Source organism: Aegilops tauschii, chromosome 6, assembly GCF_002575655.3.
Source record: "Aegilops tauschii subsp. strangulata cultivar AL8/78 chromosome 6, Aet v6.0, whole genome shotgun sequence".
Taxonomy (NCBI): Eukaryota; Viridiplantae; Streptophyta; class Magnoliopsida; order Poales; family Poaceae; genus Aegilops; species Aegilops tauschii.
In genome coordinates this window covers 106,723,623-106,733,850 of record NC_053040.3, presented here as the reverse complement: position 1 = coordinate 106,733,850, position 10,228 = coordinate 106,723,623, and positions in this window count along the sequence as shown.

The window sequence follows — 10,228 nt, the reverse complement described above, 5'->3', positions numbered from 1 at the left end:
TTTAGTATATTGCTATTGCTTTCTTCATGACTTATACATGTTCCTATGACTATGAGATTATGCATCTCCTGACTACCGGAGGAACACTTTGTGTGCTACCAAACGTCACAACGTAACTGGGTGATTATAAAGGTGCTCTACAGGTGTCTCCGATGGTACTTGTTGAGTTGGCATAGATCAAGATTAGGATTTGTCACTCCGATTGTCGGAGAGGTATCTCTAGGCCCTCTCGGTAATGCACATCACTATAAGCCTTGCAAGCAATGTGACTAATGAGTTAGTTGTGGGATGATGCATTAGGGAACGAGTAAAGAGACTTGTCGGTAACGAGATTGAACTAGGTATTGAGATACCGACGATCGAATCTCGGGCAAGTAACATACCGATGACAAAGGTAACAATGTATATTATTATGCGGTTTGACCGATAAAGATCTTTGTGGAATATGTGGGAGCCAATATGAGCATCCAGGTTCCGCTATTGCTTATTGACCGGAGACGTGTCTCGGTCATGTCTACATAGTTCTCGAACCTGTATGGTCCGCACGCTTAACGTTCGGTGACGATCAGTAATATGAGTTTATGTGTTTTGATGTACCGAAGGTAGTTTGGAGTCCCGGATATGATCAGGGACATGACGAGGAGTCTCGAAATGGTCGAGACATAAAGATCGATATATTGGATGACTATGTTTGGAATTCGGAAGGCTTCCGAGAGAGTTTGGACGAATACCGGAGTACCGGGGGGTTACAGAACCCCCCGGGGAGTGTAATGGGCCTCATGGGCCTTGGTGGAGAGAGGAAGGGGCGGCCAGGGCAGGCCGCGTGCCCCCTCCCCCTCTAGTCCGAATTGGACTAGGAAGGGGGGCGGCGCCCCTCCCTTTTTCCCTTCCCCCTCTCTCCTCTTTCCTTCCCTCCTTCTCCTACTCATGGAAGGGGTGGAATCCTACTCCCGGTGGGAGTAGGACTCCCCTTGGGGCGCGCCTAGGAGGCCGGCCTCCTCCCCCTCCTCCACTCCTTTATATACGGGGGAGGGGGACACCCCATAGCCACACAAGTTGATCATTGATCTCTTAGCCGTGTGCGGTGCCCCCCTCCACCATGATCCACCTCGGTCATATCGTAGCGGTGCTTAGGCAAAGCCCTGCGTCAGTAGCTTCATCATCACCGTCATCACACCGTCGTGCTGACGGAACTCTCCGTCGAAGCTCTACTGGATCGTGAGTTCATGGGATGTCACCAGCTGAACGTGTGCAGATCGCGGAGGTGCTGTACGTTCGGTACTAGGATCGGTCGGTCGTCAAGACGTACGACTACATCAACCGCGTTGTCATAACGCTTTCGCTTACGGTCTACGAGGGTACGTGGACGACACTCTCCCCTCTCGTTGCTATGCATCACCATGATCTTGCGTGTGCGTAGGAATTTTTTTGAAATTACTACGTTCCCCAACACTCTTGACATAACCACTGCCACAAACCCTAGTCACTTGGATCTCACCGATAGGGAATTTGGTCTTACCGAGATGGGATTGCAAACTCTCTATTTCCCTTCGTAACCTTTCGGTCCAACCGAGATGAGCGATCGGTCCCACCGAGTTCGCAATGCAAACTCTCTGTTTCCCTTTCGTAAAGTTTCGGTCTCACCAAAATGAGCGATTCGGTCCCACCGAGTTTGCCTGACCAACTCTCTGGTTAGCTTATTACCAAAATCGGTCCCACTGAGTTTGTGTAATCGGCCTCACCGAGAGTACGTTATGCCCTAACCCTAATGCAATCGGTCCCACCGAGTTGACATGTCAATCCCACCGAAAACCCTAACGTTCACAATTTGAACTGAATCGGTCCGACCGAGTTTTGTGATTCGGTCCCACCGAGTTTGGTGATTTGTGTGTAACGGTTAGATTTTGTGTGGAGGCTATATATACCCCTCCACCCACTCTTCATTCGTGGAGAGAGCCATCAGAACATGCCTACACTTCCAGCGTACATTTTCTGAGAGAGAACTACCTACTCATGTGTTGAGGTCAAGATATTCCATTCCAACCACATAAATCTTGATCTCTAGCCTTCTCCAAGTTGCTTTCCACTCAAATCATCTTTCCACCAAATCCAAATCTATGAGAGAGAGTTGAGTGTTGGGGAGACTATCACTTGAAGCACAAGAACAAGGAGTTCATCATCAGCACACCATTTATTACCTTTTGGAGAGCGGTGTCTCCTAGATTGGTTAGGTGTCACTTGGGAGCCTCCGTCAAGATTGTGGAGTTGAACCAAGGAGTTTGTACGGGAAAGGAGATCGCCTACTTCGTGAAGATATACCCTAGTGAGGCAAGTCCTTCCTGGGCGATGGCCATGGTGGGATAGACAAGGTTGCTTCTTCATGGACCCTTCGTGGGTGGAGCCCTCCGTGGACTCGCGCAACCGTTACCCTTCGTGGGTTGAAGTCTCCATCAATGTGGATGTACGATAGCACCACCTATCGGAACCATGCCAAAAATCTCCGTGCCTACATTGCGTTTGCTCCCTCCAAACTCCTCCCTTTACCTTCATGTGCAATGTTTTACATTCCGCTGCTATACTCTTAGACTTGCATGTGTAGGTTGATTGCTTGACTAGTGCTAAGTTGCTAAAATCTGCCAAGACTTAAAATTGGGAAAAGGCTAGATTTTTATTTGGCCAAGTAGTCTAATCACCCCCCTCTAGACATACTTTCAATCCTACAAGTGGTATCAGAGCTTCGGTCTCCATATTGCCTTGATTTCCATAGCTTTTGGTGATCATAGCCTTGGTTTCACAACCTAGGAGAGTATGGCGTCTAGCGAGGGAAATTACCACCATAGAGGTCCTTACTTTGATGGTAGTAATTTTGCTAGTTGGAAGGACAAGATGAAAATGCATATTCTTGGACATAACCCCGCCGTTTGGGCTATTGTGTGTATTGGCTTGCAAGGTGAATTCTTTGATGGGAGAGAACCGAACCGTGAAGCTACGGCGGAAGAATTGAAGATGCTGCAATACAATGCTCAAGCTTGTGATATTCTCTTCAACGGATTGTGCCCCGAAGAATTCAACAAAATCAGCCGTCTTGAGAATGCAAAGGAAATTTGGGATACTTTGATTGATATGCACGAGGTACCGACTCCGTCAAGGAATCCAAATTGGACGTGCTTCAAAGTCAACTTGACAAGTTCAAAATCAAGGATGGTGAAGGTGTCGCTGAAATGTACTCTAGGCTTGCTCTCATCACAAATGAGGTTGCCGGCTTAGGAAGTGAAGAGATGACCGATAGATTCATCATCAAGAAGATCCTAAGAGCCTTGGATGGAAAATATGATACCGTGTGCACATTGATCCAAATGATGCCCAATTACAAAGATCTCAAGCCAACGGAAGTCATTGGAAGAATTGTTGCTCATGAGATGTCTCTTAAGGATAATGAAGAGCTTCACAACAAGTCAAGTGGTGCTTACAAAGCCTCATGTGATGCCCCTACATCATCAAGTGAGAAACAAACCTTCAATGAGGAATTGAGCCTAATGGTGAAGAATTTCAACAAGTTCTACAAGAGTAGAAGCAAGGGACGAAGTTCCAAGTCAAGGTCCTACAATGACAAAAGATCTTCAAGTCGTGAATGAAATTGCTACAATTGTGGAAGACCCAGACAGTACTCCAATGAGTGTACGGTTCCCTACAAAAGAAGAGAAGATTCTCCCAAAAGAAGAGGTAGAAGAGAAGAATCACCACCAAGAGAGAGAAGGAGTAGATATGATCGTTATGAACGAAGAACCTCTCGGAGAAGCAAGGATTCAGAAAGGAAGGACAAGTCATCAAAGAGCTACACAAAACGAAGACATCAAGCTCACGTTGGTGAATGGGTATCCGGCTCCGACTCCGACCATCACTTCTCCGAAAGAAGTTATCACTCCGACTCCGAATATACTCAAGATGAAGGTGTTGGCGGTCTAGCACTTGTATCAACCAACTCCTACGACATATTTGACTCACCAAATGAAGGAATTGGAAGATGATTCATGGCTAAAGGCCCAAAGCTATCACACCCCGAGTATGTTGATTTCAATAGTGATGAAGATGATTCCCTAGGTGATGATGACTTACTTGTTGACAACTGTAGTGATGAAAACTATGATGAACTTGCTATTAATCATGCTAATCAAGATAAAGCGAATGACGATGATAAGAAGGGGATTGAGCGTCTAACTAAAGAACTAAAGACTCTTAAGTTAGCTCATGAAACTACCTTGGAAGATCATCGAGAACTTTTAAAGACTCATGAGAAGCTACGCTTTGAAAAGCTCAACCTTGAGCAAGAGCATGGGTTCTTAAAAGCAACCAATGATGATCTTCGCAAGAAAAGTTCTTCTTACATTGCCAAGCGTTTACTCTTGTCTACTTACATGCCACAAGTAAAATCTAGCAACAAGAGTAAGAAAGATTCTTCATCTAGTAGTAACAATAATCATGCTAAATCCAATGTTGTTGCTTCTAGTAGTTCTCTTGATTCCACTAATGATTCTCTTAGCCAAGTTACACTTGAGCTAGAAAATAGCTTATTGAAGGGAATTATAGAGAAAGGTGTTTACAAGAGCCTTGCCGGAAGTAAGCAATTTGAGGAAATTGTACGCAAGCAAGGAAGGCACCAGAAGAATCAAGGTGTTGGTTTTGAACGAAAGTTCAATGCCAATGGAGTTGAGTGGGAATAATATCAATACCCCAAGACGAAGTTTGTTCCTCAACAAGAGAAGTATGATCCTACTTCTTTCCAAGGAACTCAAGCTCAAGATGATCTTCCACCACAAGACCACAAGCAAAAAGGCAAGGACAAGCTTCAAGAGGAGATTGATGCATTTGAAGAAGCTCCCAAGGCCTTGGTCAAGTGGGTTCCCAAGACTACATCAAGTACGACTACAACTCCAAGGATTCCCATCAAGATGATGTGGATCCCGAAGAAGAAGAACTAGAGAGTTCTTGAGGGTGACTCCGCCAACATACTTCACTCATATTATCTTGGCGAGGAAAAGTGCAAACAACTTACACATCTTGCACTAGTTCAAGGAGTCACAAACCCTCTTGTTGGTAAGACAAGGGACAAGGTAACCTAATGCTTTCAGGGACATCATCTATGTGTAGATCACTCTATGTCTATGGATATCCTTGTTTGTTCCGTGTGGGACTAACCCGTGTAGGTATTGAAAGTGCAACTCACTCCAATGGATTGCTCCGAATGATCTACATCAACATTGAGCGTCCACATCTTCAACACCTACATGAAGTCATCATCAACAAAACCCAAGGTTAGTTCATCCCTCTTAGGGGGGATATCACATCTAGGGGGAGCTTTACTCTAACCAATTGAGCTAAAGCAACTCTAATGGTGTGAACATAACAATGCTTTATGTAAAAGTGGTAACCCCACTTGTGCTTAAACGATGAGTATGACCTATGATCAAATGTTCTCATTTGACTCCTAAGTCAATATACTCATATATAGATGACCTAGTCATCGCCAATTGCTTGATAGATGCTAGACTGTTTGTGCATGCTTCATCACATATTTCATTTGCCATTTTATTGTGTGAGCATGTTGATTGCATATTTTACTCATTCGAGGGCATCCATTTGTTGCTTTGATTGTTTGGTTTTCTCTCTTTTGCCAAATGGATGGACAAGAATGCCTAAGAACACCCTCTAGCTATCTATGCTTTTCTCGTCTCAAACTCTATTCATGCTACATCACAAAGTTTGATCAAGTCAGATTCGAACCACTCTATGTGAGGAGCACTCGGAGTCCCCGATTCATCATAGACTTAAACCTCCAAAACCTCTTTGTGCATTTCGGTATGGCCGAGTCATCCACTTCGGTCACACTGAGTTCACTAAGTTGATCTAGGTTTTCCATCTCGGTGCAACCGATTTGAACTTTTCGGTCACACCGAGTTGCAGTAACTGCTTGCGATTCTGCATCTCGATACCACCGAGTTGTTCCACTCAGTCACACCGACAGGGTCGAGATATATAAACCCACGAGTGAGATTTTGGAAAAAATTTCAAACTCCTCAGCCCGCGCGTGTCCTGCTCTGCCTCCTCGGGTCTCCGGATTGTCTCCTCGCCGCCAGCGACCTCCCGCCGCTGGTTCCCATCGCCGTCAACGGAATTCTGCTCCGCCGTTGTCGCCGTAGTGAACTTGCACCGAACTAGGGTATGGGTTTGACTCTTTGTGCTATTTCCCTACTCTGATTCGTAGCACATTGCTTTGCCATGATCTTTACCACGTATGAAAACAATCTATCCAGAGAAAACATCCCTTAGGTTAGGTTTGATTCGAAAATTTAGGGTTAGGTCTCCGCCGAACTCATCTCGGATGGACCGAGTTGTAGAAATCGGTCTCACCGATTTGGCCTAGGCGATTGCACATGTGTTTTTGGTCTGACCGAAAATTGCAAATCGGTCTGACCGAGTTCACTAGTTTAGGTTCCAAAAGTTTCTTCGGTATCACCGAGTTTTACAAATCGGTAGCCCCGAAATGCTTTCTATGGAGAACTAAAACTAAGTTTTTGACTCATTAGTTTTGCAAAAACTCTGCACTTTGTGATGCTCATCTAGTCTACCTCATCCATATCTATTCACAGGGTTTGCTGTCAGTGTGTTTGCCAAGATGTCTGATCAAAGTGATAGCCAAAACAGATCTGAAGAGCAAATGCAATTGAGTGAGGGCACAAATCCCTCAAGCAGCTATGATGAGGGCAGCAGGAGCACACCAAGTAACTTGCCCAAAGCAGCCACAAGATCAAGGAAGAAGAAAACCTCAGATTCTGAGGATGAGGACTATGTGGCTGTTGAGGATGAGGCCACCTCAACCAAGAAAGTGTTGAAGAAGGAGTATTGCACAACTTTTGCAACCTAGCCAGGGTTGAACAAGAAGGCACCAGCAAAGAGAGTCCCAATGTCAAAGCCAAGGAAAGTTCCAACAGGAGAAACCATGAAATTCACAATAGAATTAGATGATGGTGAGTCATCTGGAGATCACAAGATGATAAGAGGAGATTCCATCAACTTATTGCAAATATTTGATGTTCCTCAAAAATTCAAGGTCATGAGTCTGATTGTAGAGACAATCAAAAGGACAGCTGCTGACCAGTAAAGATCTTGTGGGTATGCTCCACATATTTAGGTGCTCATCAACTCCAAGATGGGCACAGGGACTTACTTGTTGGACAAAGAGCATTTACCCTTGCTCCCAGAGTTTGAAGATAATGAATTTGTCATGAATGAGAATGAACCTTCATCGGCACAAGCACAAGAGAATGAATTTGTCATGAATGAGAATGAACCCTCCTGGAGCTGCAAGGATGCCAAGTGTTGAGGAAGCATCTCAAGTGTTCCTGAAGAGAAAGCAAGATCAACTTGGATATCTGATTCAAGCTACATTGAGGATTGAGAAGGGCTTGGCCATCCTGACTCAGAATCAGGAGAACTTGGAGAGGATCATAGAGACAAAACTTTATGATCTTGATCTGAAGGTCACTGAGATACAGACAGCAGTTGAGCAGCTCCAGGAGGAAGCAGAAGAGACGAAAGGGATGACAACTACAGATGCTTTCAGCGAGTGCCAAGGAGTCAGAGGTCTGCTGTAGTGCCAATACCAGATACTAGAGCTACATCATCAGCACCAACAACTACAGCTTCAGTACCACCTCTAGCAGCCACTGCACCAGCTCCAACTACATCAACTGATGCCTTCGTCCTTGGAGTTCTCTCTACACCAGCTCCCGAAGACCAAGCCTGAGAGACGCAGAGCACTATGCATTTTTGAACTTTTTGGTAACTTGTTGCCAAAGGGGGAGAAATGTATAGATCATAGGCTTCGAGAGATTGTTTTGCTTCTTTGTCTCCCTTGCTTTTGGTTGAACTTTTTGTGTTCTTGGTTGGTACTCTATGTCTGTGAGACACTTGTTTGATCATATGCTACTTTAATGCTTGCTTGGATGATATTATCTCTTATATTCCATATATGATCATTCACTTTGCTTGGTGATGAGTGCATGCTTTTAATTTCTATCATTTTGAGCGCTCCACCAAGATGTATGTGACATGGAAGAGTAACCCTTGATCCTAATCGATTGTGCATTTGCATTCAGAAGCAAATTTTAAATAATGCACAAATTTAGGGGGAGTTCTTGCTTATCACATACTTCTCAAAGCGACGATGTATTTCAATCTTATGATCATTTTTCGAAGCTTTGATCTATATGTTGTCATCAATTACCAAAAAGGGGGAGATTGAAAGTGCAACTATCCCTGGGTGGTTTTGGTAATTCCTAACAACATATAGCTCATTGAGCTAATGATATCTCAAGATAAATATTTCAGGAAAGCTCATTGATTGGCATGGCGTGGATTAGAAATGTGGACCCCTCAAAATGCTAAGGACAAAAGTTTGGCTCAAGCTCTAAAGCTCAAGACTCTACATTTTATTTTTAGTGATCCAAGATCACATTGAGTCCATAGGAAAAGCCAATACTATTAAAAGGGGATGAGGTGTTGCTTAATGGGTTGCTTGCTCAAAATGCTTAGTGATATGCTCCAAAAACCCTCAACTGCTTTCTCATATCCACATATGTCCCAAACCAAAAGTCAAACTCGGCCCCACCGAAACATTCTATCCAGCGCCACCGAGTTCTCTTGACATAGCCACTGCCACAAACCCTAGTCACTTCGGTCTAACCGATAGGGATTTCAGTCTTACCGAGATGGGGCTGCAAACTCTCTGTTTCCCTTCATAACGTTTCGGTCTGTCGGGGGAAATGACACCTACGGGATCATGAGGAATCCCTTTTTGCTATGGTTGGAGGGCGCGGGGCTATGGAAAGAGCGGGATTGAGAGATCAACGCAGGGGGATTATCCAGGTTCGGGCCGCAAGTCATGCGTAATACCCTACTCCTGCTGGTTTATGTTTATCTGGTGTTCTTGGACTAGCTACAAAGCGTGCAGGGTCTGAAAGATCCGAATCCTTCCTCGGTACGCCGCGGGCCTCCTTTTATAGTCAAAAGGGGCTGCCACAGTGGCACACAGGAGGTGGAAAGTTGCACAGTAGTCGAGTCTCTCTCCTAGCACCGTAGGACAAACACATTTAATGCGCTGCCGACGTGCCCTTCTTGCTTTATCGGGGACGGCAAGGAAGCTCGTCCCAGCTGTCGCCGCCTCGCCTGGCTTCGACGTGCATTCGAGCTAACGAGGCATGTAGCGCCATGCTGGCTGGCTGCTGAGTTGGTGCGGTGGCAGAGTCTTCACGAAGATCTGCATGCCACCACGCAGGTGCTTGCTGAGTTGGTCTAGAGGTCGCACGTCGCCATGCAGGTGCTCGCCTAGTTGGTGGGTTGGCAGCTGCATGGGAACGGCGGTGGAGTCTTGGCAGACGTGGGCCTGGCCGCGGCCCCGCGGGTGTCTTTGTCAAGGGCCTTGCCGGGGCCCCGGCAAGGGTCTTGCCGCGGCGTCGTGGGTGCCCCCGGCAAGGGTCTTTCCGGGGGGTCTCGTGGGTATCCTCGGCAAGGATCTCGCCGAGGATCTCCGTCTTCTGATTCTCATCTAGTCTTGCATGTTCTTGGTCTTCACAAAGATCTGCATGCCACCACGGAGGCGCCTCCCGAGCTTTGGTTCCAATGTGGTAGAGGGCATTGGAACTTGCAGGCTCAAGGGTGGCAGCCATGCTGGCGTTGGGCAAGTTGCCCCGACAAGGTTCTTGCCGGGGCTGCGGAGGCCGCCCCGGCAAGGGCCTTGCCAGGGGAGTTCACCTCGGCCTTTTGCTCTTCGTGCTTCTGGTCTCGAGCGCAGCTCTGGTGGCCTTTGCCTCTTCTGCCCCGCCAAGCGTAGGCACGGGCGTGGGGCTGCGACCGCCCGCGCACAAGTAAAGGGGTACAAAAAGGGACCCCTACTTTTGTACACCGACAGGAGCACCCGGGCCTGGGCCACATATAAGCGCGGGGCGCTATTGGGCCAAGCCCAGAACGGTGCGCGGGTGCGCGTGCAGCGGAGTTTTTACCGCAGTAACTCTCTCGCTTGTTGCGCTTCCCCACGACCCGCATTGAATGCGCGACGTGGGGGTCATGCGTGACGTGGGGGTCATGCGGGGGGCGGTTGCTGCCCTCATGCATCACATCGTGGTTAATGGTAAAGAGGCGGCCCGTGCCTTCCCCATAAAAGGAAAAACCG